We start from the raw sequence: 10,736 nt of genomic DNA, 5'->3' as shown, positions 1-10,736 counted from the left end.
GATAGTTGCTATTTAATTAGTGGTGATGAGCATAAAGAAATGCTTATAAATAAATGAAGAAGGACATAAGCCAAAAGATAGAGGCTGATCAAGGAAAACTTGTGCAACAGTTAAGGATAGCTACAAAGTTAAGAAAATGTTTTTATAAATACTGCCATAATAGCACTCAGGGCTCATAATTTCTCTCCTCTTACTAGTATACTACAAGGTTGTCATTTACTTCCAAAGAGTTCTTGTTAAGTAATATTGTGGCTATTTCACAGGCACGAAAACACAGACCAGTTAAGACTTTGTATGTGATTACATGTGTGATACATCTGCACCACATCTGGGAACTGAACCACTTCCTGGAGACTCACTGTTCAGGAAACTCGACATAGGACCAGTCTGTCTCCTCACAGGCCAGACAAGCTATAGCATAGACCCCAACGGCTATATCAATAATACAAGAAACCACAGATTTCAATAAGAAGGGAGGGAAAAAGAAAGGATTAATATTAAACAGGAAGGCTGACATTATACAGTCCAATGTAGGGAACACTTTACCTTTCAACTCTATTCCTACAGGGATTTTGCTTTTCATCCTCTGAGTTCAAACATTTGTCCCACACAGATCTGGCAGAGTTCCACCTTGATTTTCTGCCAAGCAATATGGAAAATTGATTTGGCTAATGCAGAGAGCCCTTGGTAGACGACCAAAGAGATGTATATAACAGACAATGGATAATGCCCTTGGTAGCCAAAGAAAACAGATGAAACACTGTAGCATATCAAATTCCATGGCTTAAACATTTGTAGTATCACTTAGCATCCCAACTCACCATTTAGTAGAGCCAGATACATAACGTATGAGGCCCTGAATGATCCATCATCGCTGCACAATATCTTGGTAAGGATGCCATAAGTAAGAATACAAGCATGACAGATACTGATACGCATCAAGCATGGGGAATACTGATATCCAGCCTTCCCAGGGATCAAGAGCTTTTGATTCTGCCCTGTTCCGCCCCCACCAGCACCACTCCTCCACTATGGGACATTATGTTTGAGGTTGTTCTTTTCTCCAGACACAGTCACCTGTATTCCACTTCCATCCTGCACACGTTCTTCCTTGCTTAATTTTATTTTTCAGGTCGGTGGCTGTACCGTAAGTTGTCCAATAACTTTATTTTCATTAATCCATCCCATGCTAGTCTATTCTGAGGGTAGCTTGTGTCAGCAGCACATTTCTGTAGCTCAGGTAATTTTCTCCCTTTTAAAATAAATCAGGGCACTGACAACTCCTCTGTTTTGAAAGATGCAATGAGATACGACATCTGTTATTCTGTCCCCCTCCAATCAAGATCTTTCCCAAAAAACTCACTACAGCATTTCTATACCATCTTCCACTCCCTTGCAATGCCTTCCCTCACTTCTGTATTTCAACAAGCAAACATATAGGAGAACGCTAATAAGCACCTGAGGCAGAGAGGGGGTTAATGAGATTTGTAGTCAAGGCTTCTCATTAGGTGCAAAGCCATCTTATTAAAGGATGATGTAGATTATGAAAGTAAAGTGAAGCACTGCACAGCAGCATCTCTGACTTTCAGAGAATCCCATTCCAGTCGCTGTAAAAAAAAAAAAGAAAGTAGACCTAATTAGTTACTATTGCACAAGAGGTATGCCCATTGCAACCTGTCATGGACAATTTCACAGTCAGGATTTGTCGTTCAAATATAACATGGTTTTAATTGTTCATGATGCAGAGCACTTTATGTTGACTGCAACTCTGCTACAGATAACTACTTGACAGGGAAAGACAGACAGCCACAAAGCAAAGCCGCACATTTAAACCACTGCATATTTCCATTGTCAGCCATGGAAAGAGGATTGTCTCATTAAGGCACAAAACAGAGGGACAGAAATTTAAGACTGCCCTTTTGCCCCAGCCCAGCAGGCTGCATCACTGCAGATTATCAGAAGAAGAGGGATGGAGCGGACAGAACTAGGAGGGTGGCAGCACCCAAGATTGGCACCAGCAGAAGTAGCCCTCACTTGAGTCAAATGATGGAGGAACAGATTTTTGTCCCTCCCCCATCATGGCTGCATGCCTTGCCCCATCACCATATGCCTACATTCAATTTATCTCAACCTAAGCGTTACGTATTTTTGAATAATTATGATGTGTCTGTTTCCCCACACAGACTTTAAGATGGAGGAATACCACAGCTGAATACAGTATTTCATGTGGCTCATGTTAAGGGATATTTTAATTTTGAGGAGATTGTTATTATTTTTGAGGAGATTTTGTTATTATTTTTATGTTCTGTGCTTTACAATACATGCAGCATTTGCCATACTCTCAGCTACTGTAATTATTATAAAGCCATATATGTTAAAATAAATGAAGAAAAATTCAGGCATCATCTTGGTACCTAAGAATAATTTAGATGTGCACTGTGAAACAACTCTCCTACCTGGCTCTACCCACATCTCTCTTGCCCAAGAGAATTTAAAAAAAAATTTTTTGCACATTTAATTAATGAAACGATATAAAAGTCTACTTCCTAAAGCTGTGTGTGTATTTGTACTTATATTAGCAAAGGCAGCACTCAGTTTGGAAGTTAACACTTTTCTATCATCTCAGAAGGGCTTTTCATCAGCACACCTACAAATACACACTTCTTGTAAATAATAAATCAAAGCGCACTTACCCTTGTTTTTTTCAAAGAAGACTTTAGATAGAAAGCTATGTCAGAGCATAAGCAACACCCTTGAACTGGTTAAAAATACACTGTTAAATAGAGGCTGGGAAGGGCTTTGGGAAGCAGCAGGGGAGAAGGAAGAGAGCACCGGCTAACTCAGGTGAGAGATGAAGATGAGTTCAGCAGCATACTAGAGAAGCAGAAAAAAAATGCTCATCTTTATCTGGGGGTCCCAGTGTGTGCTCAGTGCCTCACGTGCAGCCCCATGACTGACTGATCACAGCACAGCAGCCTTTTGCTGATCAACATACAGGCAGTCTCGCCTCACTGGCATCCTGAAGAAGGGGAAGGGAAGCATATCTCTGCATAAGTCTACCTAAAGAATAGACTACTAACCTCCCTTCGTCCTAAATGAATTTTGTCCCAAAAAGATTTTAGTATGGGTTTTTAAAGAATTATGCAAGTGTAGTATGAGCTGAACATGAGATACACTAGTTAGTATATGCTAAGCGAACATCTATCTAAACATTTTTTAAAGTGGAAAATCAGAATCAAAGGGTAGATTCAATGCCATACCAAGAACATTACAGCAGTGTCAGGAATCTGTCCAGTTCTTCCATGTCCGTGCTCCAACCACCAGTCTAAGCTATTTCTCACATGGACAGTTGGACCAAAGAATAAAGTAAAAAGGAGGGGAAAAAACCCTAACTAGACACAGGAGATGCGGACAGAGAGCCTGTCACTTGCTGAATTACCATAGAGCTTGTTATTGCTGCTGCATTACATTCAGTTTTTCAATAATTTAACAGCAGCTCAAACAGGGTTGCCAGCTCCAGACAAATCATGGCAGATTACACTTACCTCCTGTTTACTTGTTCAGTCAGGTAGACTAGCTGGTAGATGCAATTTACTAATAACATTAGTAAATTAGTAGGAAATATATTACTATTATTATCACTACTACTACTACTATCATAAAAAAAATCCAAACCAAAGCCCCAAAACATCACCACCATGCTATCTTGATGCAGTTTTGATGAGCCTTCGTTCCCACAAAACCACTCATAAAACTGGTAGAGATCTACTGCTACACACAGAACCAAAAATAAACACTGGCAGCACCAAACTCAAGATCATAGTAGATGAATAGAGGTATACAATCACTAGCAAAATAACACCTTAAAAAAAATGCAAAAATGCAATTGCAATGATTTACCAGTGTACAAGCTGCCCTTTATTCACAGAAGCAGAAATTATGTAAGATTTTAAGATTAATTTATGCACTTAATTCCAGACAAGTAAAACAGGGTGGGATGATTCTAGCAAGATTTGTTCACTCTTCATGAGCAGCTTCTAATCTGGATTTAGAATCTAACATGTAGAAGTGCCACTTTTCACAGTAAACTGCAGATTTAACAGTATTACACTTTGTTAATTCTGCAGACAGAGCTTTAATAGGACTTTCCAGCTCACACATTTAAGTTAACTCCTTGTTCCCCAACTAAGCAGTAATGGCAAAGCAAAAAAAAAAAAAACTTAAACAAAAAAAAACTTTTTAAGAAGTAGATGACCTTCCTGTTCAACCTGAGGCAGATAACAGTGAATTTTCATTTCTTTTTCTACAGATTCTTTGTGTCAGTGTACTCTCTCTTCCTATTTGTAACTGCTAATACTTAGATTTCACATATTCCCCCCTATTTCATTTCCCCCCCCGCTCCAAATTCCATTCTTCTACTGCCTTAGTTTAGCTTTATTTAGAATCCTTCAGTCTTCAATCCAACCATCAACTCCGCACCACCACCACACCTGCCCAAAAAAACTAAATTGAATGGAGGGCACCTAAAAATCATTGCTCTGGAGAACTTTCTGGGGAGTGGGGTAGGGAAGAAGTGTGAATGCATTCATTATTCCTCTCATTGAAATGTGCTTCTGAAATCTCAGAGCATCCAGTCGAATGCTGCTTGATCCAAATGGAAAGAGTCTCATCAGCTTTATAAACATCACACCTGGATGCTGGATAGCAGCGAAAAGGCAAAGGATAGCAATTTCTCTGAAATGCCGGTCTTACCAACAAATTTATGAGGACACAAAAGACTTACCCTTGGTAGACAAGGATCAAGTTTGTGAATGTTTAAACAAGATGGATGTGCACAAGTCCAAGGGACTTGAACTACTCGTGTACCCATGAGTGCTGAGGGAGCTGGCCAACATCACTGTGAGGCTACCCCCAATTATCTTTGAAAGGTCATGGGAAAAGGGGGTGGTTCCCAAGGACTGGAGGAAAGCAAGTGTCGTTCCTATGGGCAAGAAGGGAACTACAGGCCAGTCAGCTTCACCTCAGTCCTGGGAAGGTGATGGAGCAAATCCTCCTAGAAACCATTTCCAAACACATGAGTGATGAGGAGTAGTCAGCAAGGATTTACAAAGGGAAGAATCATGCTTAACCAACCCGACAACCTACAACAAGGTCACTGGCTTGGTAGATAAGGAGGCGGGGGGATGGGATGTGATGGATGTTGCTGCTATCAAATTTAGTAAAGGTTTTGACACTATCTCCCATAACATCCTCATAGACAAACTGATGAATTAGGGGGTAGATAAATGGACAGAGAAGTAGACTGATAACTGACTGAACTGGAAGGCTCACAGGATTGTCATCAGTGGTACCAAAGTTCAGTTGGAGGCAGTCACTTGGTGTTCCCCAGAGATCGATACTGAGAATAATACAGTTTAACATCTTCATGAAATGTCCCATTAATGATGGGGAAGAGTGCAACTTCAGCAAATTTTCAGATGATACAAAACTAGGAGGAGTGGTTGATACATCAGGCTGTTGTGCTGCCATGCAGAGGAGTGTTAACAGACTGGAGAAGGGAGCCAACAAGGAACCTCATGCAGTTCAACAAATGAAAATGCAAAGTCCTGTACCTAGGAAGGAGCAACCCCATGCACCAGCACATGCTGGAGTCTGCAAAAAGCAGATTTGCACATAGGACTGAGGTGTAATGAAGGACAAGCTGGACACAAACCAGCAATGTACCCTTGCAGTAAAGAGGTCAACAATAACCTGAGCTGCATTAGGGAAACATTACCAGCAGGCCGAGAGAGGTGATCCCTCCTCTCTACTCGGCACTGTCTCACTGGTGAGACATGCTTGGAGTATTGGGTCTGATTCTGGGCTCCCCAGTACAAGAGAGACCTGGGCATACTGCAACAAGTCCAGTGAATGGCCATGAAGATGATTAGAGGCTTGGAGCATCTGATATATGAGTAGAGCCCGAGAGAGCTAGGACTGTTCAGCCTGGAGAAGAGAAGGCTCAGGGGGATCTGATCAATGTATAATGAATACCTGATGGGGGGTAAGAAGACAGAGCCAGACTCTTCTCAGTAGTTCCCAGTGACAGGAGAAGAGGCAACGGGCACAAATTGAAATACAGGAAATCCTGTTTAAACCTAAGAAAACACTTTTTTACTCTGAGGGTGATCAAACACTGGAACAAGTTGTGGAAAGAGGTTGTGGGATGTCCATCCTTGGAGGTATTCAAAGCCAGACTGGACATCGCCCTGAGCAACCTCCTGTAATTAACCCCCCTCTGAGACAGTGGGGGTGGGGGGAGTGGACTAGGGACCAGATGATTTCCAGAAGTGCCTTCCCACCTCAGTGATTCTGTAGTTCACCCCGGGAAGAATCACAAGATGGGCAGACAGTCTGCAGGCATCCAGTTGCTGAATATCAAAACGGAAGCTTAGTCCGTCCTAATCCTGCTCACAACTACAAAAGCATTTGACCAAAAGCGAGCAGATTTGCAGCTTCTTGCAGCAGGCAGACCTTGAGGTTGTAGAAGCATCCAAAATTTCTTCTGACAAGATGAAGGCCCTCCAACTCAGCAGTCAATTCTGTGAAGTGTTCACAGCTGCTTCCAACCACGCTGAACAAAACAAATTTTCTGTCACTCTCCTGTGACTGTAAACAGCACTCTAACATGGCTTTAAACTCAGCAGAACTGCATGATCAAGCAATGACTTTTCATTGTGCTTCTAGCCTGCTTGATTGTTTATTCATTCGACTCAGAATTCATTGTACTTAGGTTAACACTGAGTTTTTCAGATATGCCTTCCTCTTAGCTCTGTGAACTATCAGCACATTATCAAGGTTGCTTTGAAGGTGATGCCTTTTCAAGCTGTATTTTAAGATACAAACAGCCCACTTCTGCTCTGGACCTCAGTAGTTTAACAGGCAACTCAAACACCACAATGCAGACTGACCCAAGAGCTACAGAAAGGGTTGCCAGCGTGCTAGTTTGGTATTATCCCATTATTTCTGTACTGTTGCAAGTACTAGTTAAGATTGTCTATGTTGACTTGCTCTACAGAGTCTTGCTTTCAACTCTGGTGTTTGAATGTTTTCTTGCAAAATATTTAAAGAAACAAAGATTAATGGATTGCCACTCAAACATATAGCAAGGACTCACATTAAAGAAAAGTTTTAAGAAATTGAGAGAATTCATGCTGATTCAACTTCTGCCTGTGCAAAATGGGAAGAGTTCATTAGCAAATAAGAAGTTTCTAGACTGAATAAATTCCTAATATTTTTGTCTAATTGAGAAGCAAACCAATATTTCCTACTGATTTCCAGACAATCCTGGTTACTTTTTTTTCTACCAGGCAAGGACCATAACTTTTAAGATTTGCTTACATCTCTCATTTCACCTCCATTTTTTAACTTTAAGGTTTTTGCAATTTGAGAGTGAGTGAATAGCAAGGATTGGAGAAAGCTTCTGAAGGCTGCTGCAGGGGAGAAAAAACAAACAAAAACCCAAGGAGCACTTTTCTTAATAGCAGTTCAGAATGGCAAGAGCCACACATGGAGAAGCAGCTTCAAGAGAGGCTTTTCTTTCAGTTGCCATAACACTTGTTTCCCGCTACCAAGGAACCCCCGGAGGGAACTAATATAGAAATGTCCAGCACACATTCTTTTTAACCCCAAAACTATGAAACTGGCTTTAAGCTTTGGAAAAGAGTAGACCAATCTGTAGAAAACAAAATACTGTGAATTGATCATCTTGGAGGGCTTGACTGTAAATTCAAAAACAAAGAGAGCTTCAGATGAAAGCAGTCAATCATCACACTTGCCATTCTGGTTTTAACACTGGAATGTCAGAACTGCAAGTATTTTCCACTAAATAGAGTTTAAAAAAAAATTCACTCTTAGCTTATCCTTCAGGAGATAAGCTATTCCTACAATATCTCTATAAAGAATAATTTTACTGTAAATGTATGAGAGCTATTCCTGTCTGAGAAAACGAAGAGTGGTGAAATATGCAGCTGATTATATGAATCAGAATTAGTGGGGAGATCACTAGACTTCACAGCTCTTCACTAGAAGAGGAAGGATCCATCCACATATTATTCTTATGCAAGAGACAATAGGATTTCTCTACTCTTAATTTGTAGTTCTGCAGAACCTGCCAAATATCAATACATATCTCCTTGGAGGCTTCTGACCATTAAGTCTTATCACCCACAAGTCAAGGGGATACCAGCTGACTCTGCATTACAGTGGTTCCTCAGAGCATGCGTGTTAGGCAACTCCCTCATGAAGGAGACCTAGTCACAGATATAAGTGTAACTGACTACTCTTTCAGGTACTTCTGTGTTTCCCCCATCTTACCCCTTGTGCAGCTTGGGATGCTCAGGGGAAAGGGAAAAGCCCAACCAAGGAAGTCTCCATACAAAAAATAATCCACACCCTAGCACCACTGTCCTATCATCTTTATTAAAAAAACACCTAACTTTTGCTACAACTACCAGCAACAACTAACCCACACCTGGACACAGAGCACTCAAGACAAATCATGCGCAAATATTTGACATGTAATAACCCAGTTCTCAGAGATACTGAGCACATTAGGAGTCCAGCCAAACTCAGCTTGGTGTTGTGTCTCCAAATTAGGGATTGAAAATTAGCAGAACGCACACCTCAGAGTGGAAGACATTTGTCCCAATGGTTCAACTTTGTTCACTGTAACGTTTTTCCAGGGGATGCTGCATGCCAAGAGGAAAATGGCCTCTTCAGTGCTAAATGAAGCCAAGGAAAGTTGCCAAACCTTTACAAAATGGTACTTGTCCTAGAAGCTCTTGACAGTATACAGGAAGCAGCAGCTCTGTGTTTATTTCACAGTAGCAGTGCAGAACTGTGCAGGACCCAGCTTCATCAGGGACATTACCTGGATTAAATAGCCCTTTAGTTCACCTGTTAGATGGAACATTTTAGGGTATATACATGCTACGAAAGTTAATGGATTAAGTCTGGCCTGGAGGTGGTGGTGGTGGTGGGGGGTTCTCAAGTCATGAAACCAGGAGTCATACCTTCCTGGCAAATCATAATAAGTATTATCATCAAGTGCCAGTCTCTTTTTCTTTTGTTGCCTACATTCCTTGAACGTGGGAAGCCAAGACACCTAACTCCAAGTTGTGTATTCCTGTAGAAATTTTAAGTTTCAGCTCCTCATTACATGGCATGACAGCATGCACTGACACCCTTTCCAGGAGAAATCAGTCCTTTGGAGCTTGTTTCTGCTACAGATTGTACTACATCTCCCCCATCCCCAACAGCACGTATGACCTCATCAGCGCTGCAGAGCTGTTCAGCTGTTTCCCCACTGCATTTCAGTGCACGAAATGTTCAGCTGTACATGGGAGGCTTTGAGACAGTAGGTGCTCCCACCACTGCAGGGCTTAGATAGTTTTAGGTTCTCCTGTGCAAGATAAGGCATAGAAATAAATGGGGATATCAGAATGTGTTAGAGGCAAGCTACTGGCTAAAAAAAAAAAATGAAGAAAGAAAATTAAAAGTGAGACTGAAGCACCAGTAAAACTGCCCTCACAACTGGAGGCAGAATCATTAATCTTTTCCGAGCTCATTAAGAGCAGTTATACTCCTAAATGTTATCTGTAGACCTAATATTTTGAGGCTGTCTAAGTGCAGGACACTTTTCTTGGCAACTATTACAGTGCTGACCGGACTTGGCAACCTACAGTCCATGGGTAGTCACTTTAAAAAAGTCAGTTCTCTGATGCACTGGAAAGTTTCCATCTCTTTGAACTTCTGTGGTCCAGAATTGTTGCTCTTTCCCCAGTGTCACATCTCCTATCAATTACTGGTGTGCTGTGGAATACTGTTTAATAAACAGAATTTTCTTGGCAGAGCACATCTAAGTGATCGATCATAAGAGTCTAGGAAACAGAGTTCTAAGTACTATATCAGCTTCCTGCCTCTCCTTTGAATGGCATCCCATAGTCATTAAAAAACCCACCCTTGGCATTAAAATGATTTATTTTAATCTAAACAGAGATTACTTTAATTAAACACACTTTATTCCTCTTGAAAATGGCAGAGCACTCCCCTGAAGCCCTCCATCGCTCTATTTATCAAATTATTTCAGTGGAAGGAGCAATCCGCTCCTCCCAGACCACTTTGCTATGGAGCTTCAGTTTTGCTCCAAAAACACGGAGAAGAAAAACTCTACAATAAGAAAATATAAACAGATCCAACTAATCTCAGATAACACTACAGCTATGTCAACGGGAATTCTACTACTATTAATCAGCTTCTGAGTTTGTAACTGGATACTAAACAAAGCTGCAAAGTTTGCATAGAAAAAGAGAAATCAAATCTATGTTTCAACACTGACAAAATCTAGGAACATCTGTAGCTAGAGTTTTGTTCAGGCAAATGAAGGGTCTGGTCCATCTTTGTGATTATTCTGGAGCATTTGTAGTGACTAAAAGTCAATAATGTCCAGGGCTTGCTGGGGGGCTGTAAAAATGGAGCAACAGAGGTGTCCTGCTCAGAGAATGCTGGAGCACTCCACAAAACATTGCTGGAGAAGCATCAGACAAGCAGTTTAAGGAGATGCTAGGAAGGGGTGACTAGCAATAGATGCACATGACTGAAAAGCCAGTTCATGTTGAGCCAGAACCAATAACAAAGCAAGTACTTTAAATCAGCAATACTAAAATTCAATTCTCTTCTCAGACATCCCAGAAGAT

This window comes from Pygoscelis adeliae, unplaced genomic scaffold (assembly GCF_000699105.1).
Source record: "Pygoscelis adeliae isolate BGI_AS28 unplaced genomic scaffold, ASM69910v1 Scaffold33, whole genome shotgun sequence".
Lineage (NCBI taxonomy): Eukaryota > Metazoa > Chordata > Aves > Sphenisciformes > Spheniscidae > Pygoscelis > Pygoscelis adeliae.
This window is presented reverse-complemented; position numbering follows the sequence as displayed.